At 39.4% G+C, this 10,315-nt stretch overlaps 1 long non-coding RNA gene across 1 annotated transcript; it reads right to left on the reverse strand.

Moving 5' to 3' along the window:
* Positions 1-5,090: 5,090 nt before the first annotated feature.
* LOC145801909 (uncharacterized) lies at positions 5,091-9,406 on the reverse strand. Its single transcript, XR_014343756.1, has 3 exons — positions 8,972-9,406; positions 6,072-6,188; positions 5,091-5,854 (listed from the first exon to the last, which is right to left on the reverse strand). It is a non-coding gene; the product is annotated as an uncharacterized LOC145801909 (long non-coding RNA).
* Between the last annotated feature and the right edge of the window lie 909 nt (positions 9,407-10,315).

Raw genomic sequence — 10,315 nt, forward strand, 5'->3', positions numbered from 1 at the left:
GAGACACTTTGGTGAAGACGAACTAATGGCCTTTGGCATGAGTCAAGGGTTTCCTAAATTTTCCAAAAATATTTAGATGGCGACTTTGAAATCTGGCAAAGTAGTTCATTTTTGGCATTTTGTTTTATTCAAAATTGATTTTCCAAAAGATTTGCCGAATTTGGACTCATTTGTGTTTATCTATTTCACATTGCACTTGTGAAATCAGATTTAGAACCACGGGAGTCCGAACTGTAGGGCTAATCGTATCCAAAAGGAGTACAAAAAGAAAGATATAGTTTCTAGCGACTCTGCTAGGGACTTAGAGAACTTGACTTGAAACTCATGATGCGAAATCTTATCTACACTTATATGTTCTGTGCATTATATTTGCATTGTTACTTTAAAGTCACTGTGTTTTTCATCTGCTATTCCTGGACGGTTTGCCAGAGGCTTGCCTAAACACTTGCCAAAAAGCTGACCAATTGTGGGATTTGCCATGTTGGAAACACAACCCTTGGATCTGGATTACCGCTATACAGCTTGATCCACCTTTCACTTCTTGGTGTTAGGTGTGAGAGGTATCTTAGGTTGTCTTGCTGAGGTACCCCTTCTGACCATTTGGCCTAGCTATAGATAGTAAAGCCATAGCGACTATTCCAATTTAGGACAGGATGCCACCCATATACAGGATGTTGTGAAACTCTTTGTTTGAAGTAGTGCAGCCTAGATCATGTCAAAATCTAGGACAGGATAACCCTACCCCCTCATAGGGGTGTTTGGTTCTTTTACCTGGTAGGTGCTTCTACAGTGAAACTGTACAAGAATGCACCGTATTAGTGGTATAAAATTGATATTTGTTTGAGAACAGAGTTCAGTAGCGATTACAGTTCTTCAGCTATATGATTATGGCTGCTGTGGATTGGGCCAGAGTGCTGTCCGATTTGGATTTTTTTCTTTTCTTTCTTTTGCTAGGTAGTTTATCATCATAGCTTTAGACAGACCCAATATTCCCCAAGTTGTGTGGACTCATTCTGGTAGGCTTGGCAAAACTCAAGACCTTGTTGGTGGTCAGCCAGTGTTAGTCTCTCTTCCACCGATTACTCGATGAAGAATGAACATGTTGTTACCAACACTAGCACAGAGTACTCAACAAACACCTATCCGTTTCCACCCATTCAGTTCACCAGTACCTAACTCACCCTGATCCGCAATGGCACAGAATGCAGAAGAAGTTGTTGCCATGATGGCAGCATTTTAGAGAACCATGAATCAAAGGATGGTTGCACAGGATGAAATTATCGTTGATTTACGGTGCCTATTTAGGACATGAGCTTCCATTGTCCATTCAATCCCGGCCGCTCAGCCGAATCTTGATCCACCAATGCCGGTTGAAAACCCCCAGGTCTCAGATCCTCAAGAGATGTTTCCACCAGCTCTAGCTTACTGACAGCCCCCTGCAAGACTCCTTCCCTTTGATATTAATGATACTGACCCAACCATGATCAAGATTTCCAAGCTAGAGAAAGCACTGACAAAGTCCCAAGGCTTCAATTCCATTCCGGATATTGAAGACGGGTACACTGAGGCTTCGGTTAGATTACCAAAAAAGCTCAAGATGCCCCACATTGACAGATCCGATGGGAGTGGGGATCCGATTATGCATGTTCACCTGTTTTCAGATGTACTGAGGCCAATGGGCCTGTCTCGGGCTAAAAAATTGTCATTATTTGGGAGAACACTGTCTGATGTGGCTATGCCAAACTGGAGGATTCAATGAAACAAATTGGGAGGAGTTGTCTGAGGGGTTTGTCAACCAACACTCCTATAACACCCAGATAGAAGTAACCATCAGTGAGCTAGAAGTAACTACCCAAAACCCCAAAGAACCGTTTATCGACTTTGTCGCTAGATAGAGAGCAAAGGCAGCCAAGATGACCAACAAACCCTCTGAAAGGGAGCAAGTCTGGCTGTGGTCTAGAATCTTGAGCCGGATATGCTGTAGAGAATGATAGTGGCACCGCTAGCTATGTTTGCTTCTCTACACGAATTAGGAGTCCAAATCGAAAGTGCATTTAAGAAGGGCATCATTCAAAGAACTAGTGAACCTGCAAGAAGGCTATTCTCTAGGAGTACCAATGCTAGCAATAGCACTATTTCTCGGCTTGTAAATGTCAGTGCTGTTGGCACAATAGCCAACATGTCCAATCCCTTTGCCGTTACAACTTCACAGCTTCTCGGCCCAAACCGGACCGGTCCAAGTAGGAACCAAAGAACCTTTGCCCCTCTCCATATGAGCCCAGCTCGGGCCCTTAAATTGTTAATGGAAAAGGGGGACCTCAAGCCCCTCGACCCTCGATCTCTCCCTGATCCACTATCGTCTAGACATGACCCCACCTAGTTTTGCATTTTCCACCAATAGCACCGTCATCCCACAGACCGTTGTTACCACTTGCGTCATGAGATCCAGGATCTTATTGACAATAAAATCATCACCCCGCCTTTTAAACCAAACGTGACTACCAACCCACTTCCTGCTCATAACCAAGTTCCCCCGCCTAGAAACATTAACCTAATCCAGACGCTACCACCCTCCTTTAACCCCAACGCATATATCACCCCATCCCATCTACCAAAACCTGAGGTGGTTATTCTGAAAAGCACCGATATGTGCATAATGGGCATAACACCTTGAACCTAACCAGCGCCTATGGTGGTAGAGGCGAAGGAGAAGAATGCACTAAAGACAGGGTTGTCTGACACCCGAGTCATAGAGAAGGGGGCCTCACTTGCAGAGGAGTATAACCCCAGCTTGTACATTGTGGTCATCGATTAGCCAAAGCCTGTAGTCATACCTCAGTGTCAAAGCCATTGGGGAAGATTAACTAGGGCAAAATCAAGATAATTGGCCTGAACAAGGCCTTAATGACTTGGTCGACTTAGAAAAGGACCTGGCAGAACTGGAAGAGGATCTGGACAACCTCTACTTCTTTGAAGAAGAGGATACGGGCAATATGTAGATTGGGTAGTGAGATCCAAGCCAGCCAGAAACAAGCAACAGGTGGTTGAGTGAAGATGAGTCAGATGTGGAAGGGCAAACAAGGAAGACTGTAAAAGAAGAGGAAGTAGATCACAATAGCAAGACTAAGGCCCTACCTTTGACCGAGAAAGAACAAGCATTGGTGCAGTTCCAACAGGAAAGAATGAAAGAAATCCAAAGGAAGATAGCCTTGGAGAAAGGAAAAGGAAAAGGAAAAGCAGAACTCGAGCCAACAGCAGATTATGTCCAAAGCACAAGAAAGCCCGAGTGGGAGCCTAATGATAGGAAAAGAATGCCAAAGAAACTTAGACAGTATCGGAAGCAGAGGTGGAATCAGCTATAGAGGAGGAGTGGTATGTCGATGGAGATAGCGATGTGAATATGCTCCGGGTAGAGCCCGATGATATCCTGGCTATGACCGCAAGGTGGAAAGTTGATAAAGACGAAGGATGGAAAGCTGATAGTGATTTAAGCCATGCGTATACAAACGAAGAGTGCAAAGCTGATACCCTTGATGATACGTGGTATACAGACAAGATTAATCATATGACCTACAGTCGTCAGTATTTCAAACCCTTGACTTTAGATTAGCCAGAATCCTCCGATAAAGAGGCTAAGAAATCAAAAGAGAAAGACGTTGAGGAAAACCTGGTCTTGAAACAACTCAAGAAGATTCAGGCAGACATATCAATCTGGGGGGCTGCTGATGGCTTCTCGGGATCATAGGCAAGCACTGCTAGAGGCCATGAGCAGAACGAAGCTGCCCATCGATACCACCACTGATCAACTGGTGTCGTTGGTCACATCCGAGGATGTTTCGCCTATGATATCTTTTACGGATAAAGAGTTTCCCCTTGAGGGTGCCAACCATAACCGATCCTTGTATGTGACCCTGGAAAGCCAAAAAAAGTGGATTCCGGTAGTGCTTGTAGATACCAGATCAGCGATTAATGTATGTCCTGCAAGGACTGCCTACGCCATAGGTTTGAAACTGGCTGACTTCACGCCCACAATCCATGCCATTCGAGCCTATGACAACACTAGCTGGGATGTTATGGGAATGTTCAAGAGCCACATACTGATCGGCCCATCTGAGTATAAGGTGGAATTCCATGTTATGGACGTGCCAGCCACTTTCAATCTACTCCTGGGAAGGCCTTTGCTACACCAGATGAGAGCAATGTCATCAACGATTCACGAGCTGGTGAAATACCCCTTCAAAGGTGGGATTGCTACTGTGTACCATAATTCTGTGATCCACCCTCTCCAGAGAACTACCACGCCTTTGTCGAAAATCATACATGGGGAAAAAGATGTATTCTTGTTCGGTTTCTCCTTGGCAGAGGCCCGTTTGGTCCAATCTATCATGGCGGAGGACGATAGTGCTCATGAGTTCATCTACATGATGAACAAACAAAGGCATATTCCTGGATCAGGACTGGGCAAAAGTGGTAGGTAGGGAGGTACTATTCCCAAGGAGATGAGTCACAACCCCCATGCTTTTGGGCTGGGGTACAAACCCACCGCTACAGACTGGCAAAGGAAGGGAGATGAGTTGAGAGGGAGACTTAAAGCAAAGAGGACTAGGAGGCAGTATGAGTTAGTCCACAAGCCAATACGAGGAATCCTGAATGGATGCTTTATCCGCCAAGGGAAAGATTTCCCCTTCTGTGGATTTCCATAGCCTTGGTTTGACCGAGAAACAAAGAGAAGGTATTTGCACTACAACAAAAAAAGGTTTTTACGGTGTGCAACATATTATGACCAGTCACGGAAAGTCATTCACTTTCAACGACATGCTTCGTACGCCATTAAAAACTATTTAACGGTAGATTTTTTGCGTCGTTATTACTTTTTCTACGACTACTTTTGCACGCCGTTAATTGGTGAGACAAATAACGACGCTGATTGTGCGCCTTAAAATATGTAATACAACGACTTATTATGCCTGCCGTAGAATATGCAGGTTTTTTTTTTAAAATTTTTTTTTAAGCAGGTTCTATGACCAATTTTGTACAATCTAACAAATATTACAAACAAGCATCACAAAACATCAATCACCAAAATATTGTTTGAAACATCAAAAAGAAACTATATCCATAAATTATAAACATTCAACAATTGTCTATACATTTCAAATATTTGAAAACTATATCCTTAAGTTCTAAACTGTACAAAAAGTTTAAACCATCCAAAACTATGCATATCTAACTTTCTAAACATATCAACAACTATTAAGAGATTATCTAAAACTACCGACAATAGTTCCTATAGCAGTTGCAGTTGCAGCTGTAGCAAATCCACTTGCTTCTATCACAGGGACAAGGGTGCCCAATGTATGTGTTAAGGCACCTAAACCCCCGACAAAAGCTGGAGCAACTAACCTTGTTGCATTTATTGTCTGCATGACAAAAGAAACTTCACATAAGTACAAAAACCAACGACTCAGGGACAAAAATATTTCTTGAGGTATTAAGAAATGATCAAAAATTTTTAAAACATCAACAAAACATTTCCAAAATTAATAAGATAATTCAATGGCCCCATAAAAGTAACGTCATAATGAAAAATTAGCAAAAATTCATATTTTTTTACAAACAATAGCCAACATATTTTTTGGGGTTTCATTGTATCTGATCTAAAAGCACATGATTTTTTTACAAACAATAGCCAACATATTTTTTCATCACAAATTCCAAATCAGTTTTTATACGAAGAAATTTTTTTTAATAACAAATAAAAACTTCTCTAAAAAAGTGAAGAAAAATCATACCTTTGAGAAGGAGAGAAGATAGGAAGAGAACGAGAGAGGAAGAGAAAACCAACTTGTTGACGCTGCATGAACAGAACATAGAAATCAAAGAGAAGAGAAGAAAATGAGCAGTTAGGATTCAAAGGTTCCAAACCAATCAACATGCTATGAAGCTGTTAGTAATTCAAGAAAATCAATTTATAAACAAGTTTAGTTGTGATTTCATAAACAGAATAAACCTTTTTGTTTCTGAGGAAACACTTACAGAACAGTAGAAGAGTGAATCTAACAGGAACTAACCTTGTTATGCACCCTTATGTATGGAAGAAGCCATCCAAACCCATCCAGGAGCAAGCTGTAACCGCAGATTTTCAATGCTTCTCTTGTCTTTGTTGGACAAGTCAAATGCTTTTGCGGCTGGATGAGAAAGAATAGTCACCAAAAATAAGCTTTGACCAAACATAGCTTCTTCTACAACTGTATAATATCATAATTGACAGGATACAAAACCGAAATAACATTTTAATACCACCCATTAAGTCAGAAGGTATTGCAAGAAACCATGAAAGTAATGTTATAACTGGCAAATAAGGTATTGCCTGCGTAGTGCTCTGTGCAATTTTTCCTCTATGTAATGATCACAGTGATTGCACTAAGTGTAAATAACATTTTAGATAATTAGAAAGAACAGATTTATTTTAACTTTAATATGGATGTGATAAAATGCTGTAACCACACAGTGCACATGAAGGAATTTATGATTGACAGTTTGATACTTTTAGAGTGTGGAATGTACTTGTAGAGTTCCTATGTTATGTGTTGTTGTCTTTGCAATGGTGATCTGCAGAACATGGATCACATCACAAGTTAAAAATTTTGAGTTGTATCTGCCTTTGTTCCTTGCAAAAGTTCTTTACAAATATATCCATGTCACAGGCAGTTAATCCATCTTACTATGGCTTAGAGGATATTAGAGTGTGGAATGTAGTTGTAGAATTCCTATGTTATGTGTTGTTGTCTTTGCAATGGTGATCTGCAAAACATGGATCACATCACAAGTTAAAAATTTTGAGTTGTATCTGTCTTTGTTCCTTGCAAAAGTTCTTACAAATATATCCATGTCATAGGCGGTTAATCCAGCTTACTATGGCTTAGAGGATACTGAACTTGGAACTGTAAGTTCTTACTTATCAAGGTAATAGTATAACTTTAAAATCCAAGGGATAAATTTTGCTACAGTGCATCAATACCCTCAATCTAGTGCTACTTTTTGTAACCATTTTATTTGGCAACCTGGGCAAAACACATTTGAGGATCTAGAACACAGTGGATGTGTAAAGATAAATGAAGACAGTGTAGAGCCTACGATGTTGGGTTCAATAGCCTCTCAGTATTACCTAAACTACATGACTGTGTCAATGTTTGGTTCAAACATAGGCCAAGATACATCACTTGAAGTAAAAATTCCAACGTATTGACTATTTAACTTTCATTTTTGGTTTCTTTAAACAATGTTTTAACTCACTTATTTTCATCCCAGGTTTTTCCTTCACAGACACTATGATGTCTCTATTAGAAGGCATTTTCTTACTAATACTTAAAAGTCTACTTTGCAATTACAAGGTTAGGTTGGGCTAGTCCTAAGTTAAATGACCCCAAATCACAAATCAAGGCCAATGACACCTGACACTATGAGGTCTCTATCAAATTTGGAATCAAAATAAGAAAATTAATGCATATTATTTGTCATGATCTTTCGAGATATACCAGTCAAGGAAAACATTATGTGATTTCCATGTACATTGATTTTTAGTCAGGTATATTATCAAACAAATGGTATGAGTAATTTGATAAACGCACTAACAAACATGGAAAGCATACAAATCCACAGTGATCCAATTTTTTTTTTTTCCAAATGTAATGCTTTTCATATGATTTTCTCTAATAATTTCGGAGTGTTTTGATATATATATAATATATAAACGAGTTCGATATGTTCTGGTCTCTAACACATCTTCGTTCACAATAACCAAACAATTTAGAGAACTATGTTGGTATGGGTAGTACATTTCCATCTAGTGTTCATGCTGCATGAAACCATAGTTTTAAGCAAATCAAGTTTGCAACAGGTTTTGGAACCAAACATTGTTTACAAAATAAAAAATAAAAAAGTAACACAATGTTGGCATAGAAACGAAAGTATTATTTTGCTCCTCAATTTTATCATTGAGCATCATGATTGGCCTTAGAAGTATGTAGTCAATTATAAAAAAGGAAGCGACAAGATAGTGATCTAGTCAGAGACTGTTTTAATGGCATTTTGAAAGTATACAAAAAAGTAATTTGTACTTCTAAAGTGTTAACCAAACACAACCCAAATCTTTTGCTTTTTTTGTTTTAAGAATATTAGTGCCGTGTCATGGCAACCTGTTCTATAATCCAAGAAGAAACTAGGGTGTCCTGTGATTTGTATGGCAATTAATTGTCATCATGTCCACTAATACAATCTACAGTCCTTCCTTAAATGAGTAATTAAAGCATTTATATTTAAAGAAAAACAAAAACTAATAAAAGAATGACAATTGAAGAATAAAAAATCATCAATATTTTATTTATATTTGTTCATGTAAACTTTATAACTTGGCCACTGAAATTTAACTTGAAACATGATTTCCTTGCTGGAAGCACTTTCAACTCATCAAATGAGTCCAAATCTAATATTGAGTGGATGGAGAAAGGGATTGAATGAAATAGTCTTTCAATTCAACGCTTTCGTAGAAGATAGAAAAGTGAAAGACAAGAATTTTACACACCTTGTTGTCTGGATTCGCAGCACATCAGTGACCAACATAAAAATACAAAAGTGAATGGAATTTCAAATAGCAACAGAACATAGAGAAAAAAGGGGTACAAAACACACACAGATGAAGAACAAACAAATAAACAATCATGCACTAAATAAAAAAGCAAAAAATCCAGAAATTTCATATAAACAATACTTAATCACCTACTTACCAAAACTATACAAATTGTAATCCCTTATAAGTAATTAAATCAATGCACAATAAATCCAAAAATTCCAATACCCAGACTCGTAGATTCAGCTAATTCCAACAAAACTAACTCGAATTCCAATGCTAATACCTATATCTACATTCACATATATAAAAAATGAGTATGGTGAGAATCGATTGAATTACCCGCAGCTCTCTAGGGTTTGGTCGTCCTTCAAGATCTACCATCGCCTGCACTGAGGTAGTGGTTCTGTGGCAGAAAGAGGTGCTACGCGACGGGCAACAACGGTGGATTGGTGATGGCAGATCCAACACTGATGGTGATTGTTGTTGTTGGGGATGAGAGTTTCAACGCTAGGGTTTCTACAGGGGAGAGAAAGATAATAAAACCCTAGCTATTGCTAAGTGAGTGGTGAGAGGGGGAGACGGGGAGAGGGAGAGGGTTTGATTTGTTTGTGTTTCACTATGGATACTAAAGAAGTGGGGTTGGAAGACATGCACACACGCGCACTCTTATTACAGCATTGTGCCCTCTCGAAGGAGGGTTCGAATAAGCTAAGCTAATCTAAACTAAACTAAAACTAACTAATCTAATTAAACTAATTAGACTAATTATTACACAACAAATTGAATAACTAGCAAACTAATTACTAATTATCACAACACTTCAATTAATTAACAAATTAATTAAATTAGAAAGTCAAGCTAACTAACAAGTAAAGCTTTAAACATATGCTGCCTCAGCTCTGTTCGGAGAAATGGAAGATGCATGCTCGGTTTTCGTCCCGAAAAGCTCTCCGGGTTGCTCTTTAGAGGCTCTGTTTGTAGGGTGTATTCAAGAACTTGCTGCTGAAACTTACCAAACCAATGCTGGGGAGTGCACCAGTGACCTGCCGGACATGGGGAGTTGCTTTCGGCCATCTGCCGGCCAAGAGTGGGCCTCTGCCGGCCAAAAATGAAAGGGTGCCGGCCAACAATGTGGCACTGTCGGCCACTGGTGTGCTATGATACCAAACTGCAATAGAGCACAAAACAGAGGAAATGGAGGGTCTCCCTAGGGCATGTATGTACTGTGCCACTCCTTATCATCTCAAAACATCAAAGGAGTTGCACCATTGGATCCAAAACCATCAATCAAGCATGCAATGCATGATGGCCAAAGATCTAACTTGTACGCATTTCAATAAATGCAAGACAAACAAGACTCTAAGACCACTACCTTATCATGGAAGATCAAAGGCAATGGAGACAAAGGGAATTGGCTCATTTTCATCACTTTGAGTATGAAATGGACCAATTCACCTTGTGTTCAATATGACGTCCGATTGAACACAATACAATGCACACATGCAACATGCTTATCTTGGCATGTTTTACTTGATTCAATTCTTGTTTACACATTTTACATTACCAATTAGTCCTTTAACAAGTTTAGTTCAATGTGAAAGTCCTCTCATGGAAAAGATGGCCTTAGCCACAAGAATAACAACAGATAACTGACTGCATATCATTTTCAGATCACTTGCCAGC

Source organism: Camellia sinensis, chromosome 11 (assembly GCF_055761805.1).
Source record: "Camellia sinensis isolate YWXY chromosome 11, ASM5576180v1, whole genome shotgun sequence".
Lineage (NCBI taxonomy): Eukaryota > Viridiplantae > Streptophyta > Magnoliopsida > Ericales > Theaceae > Camellia > Camellia sinensis.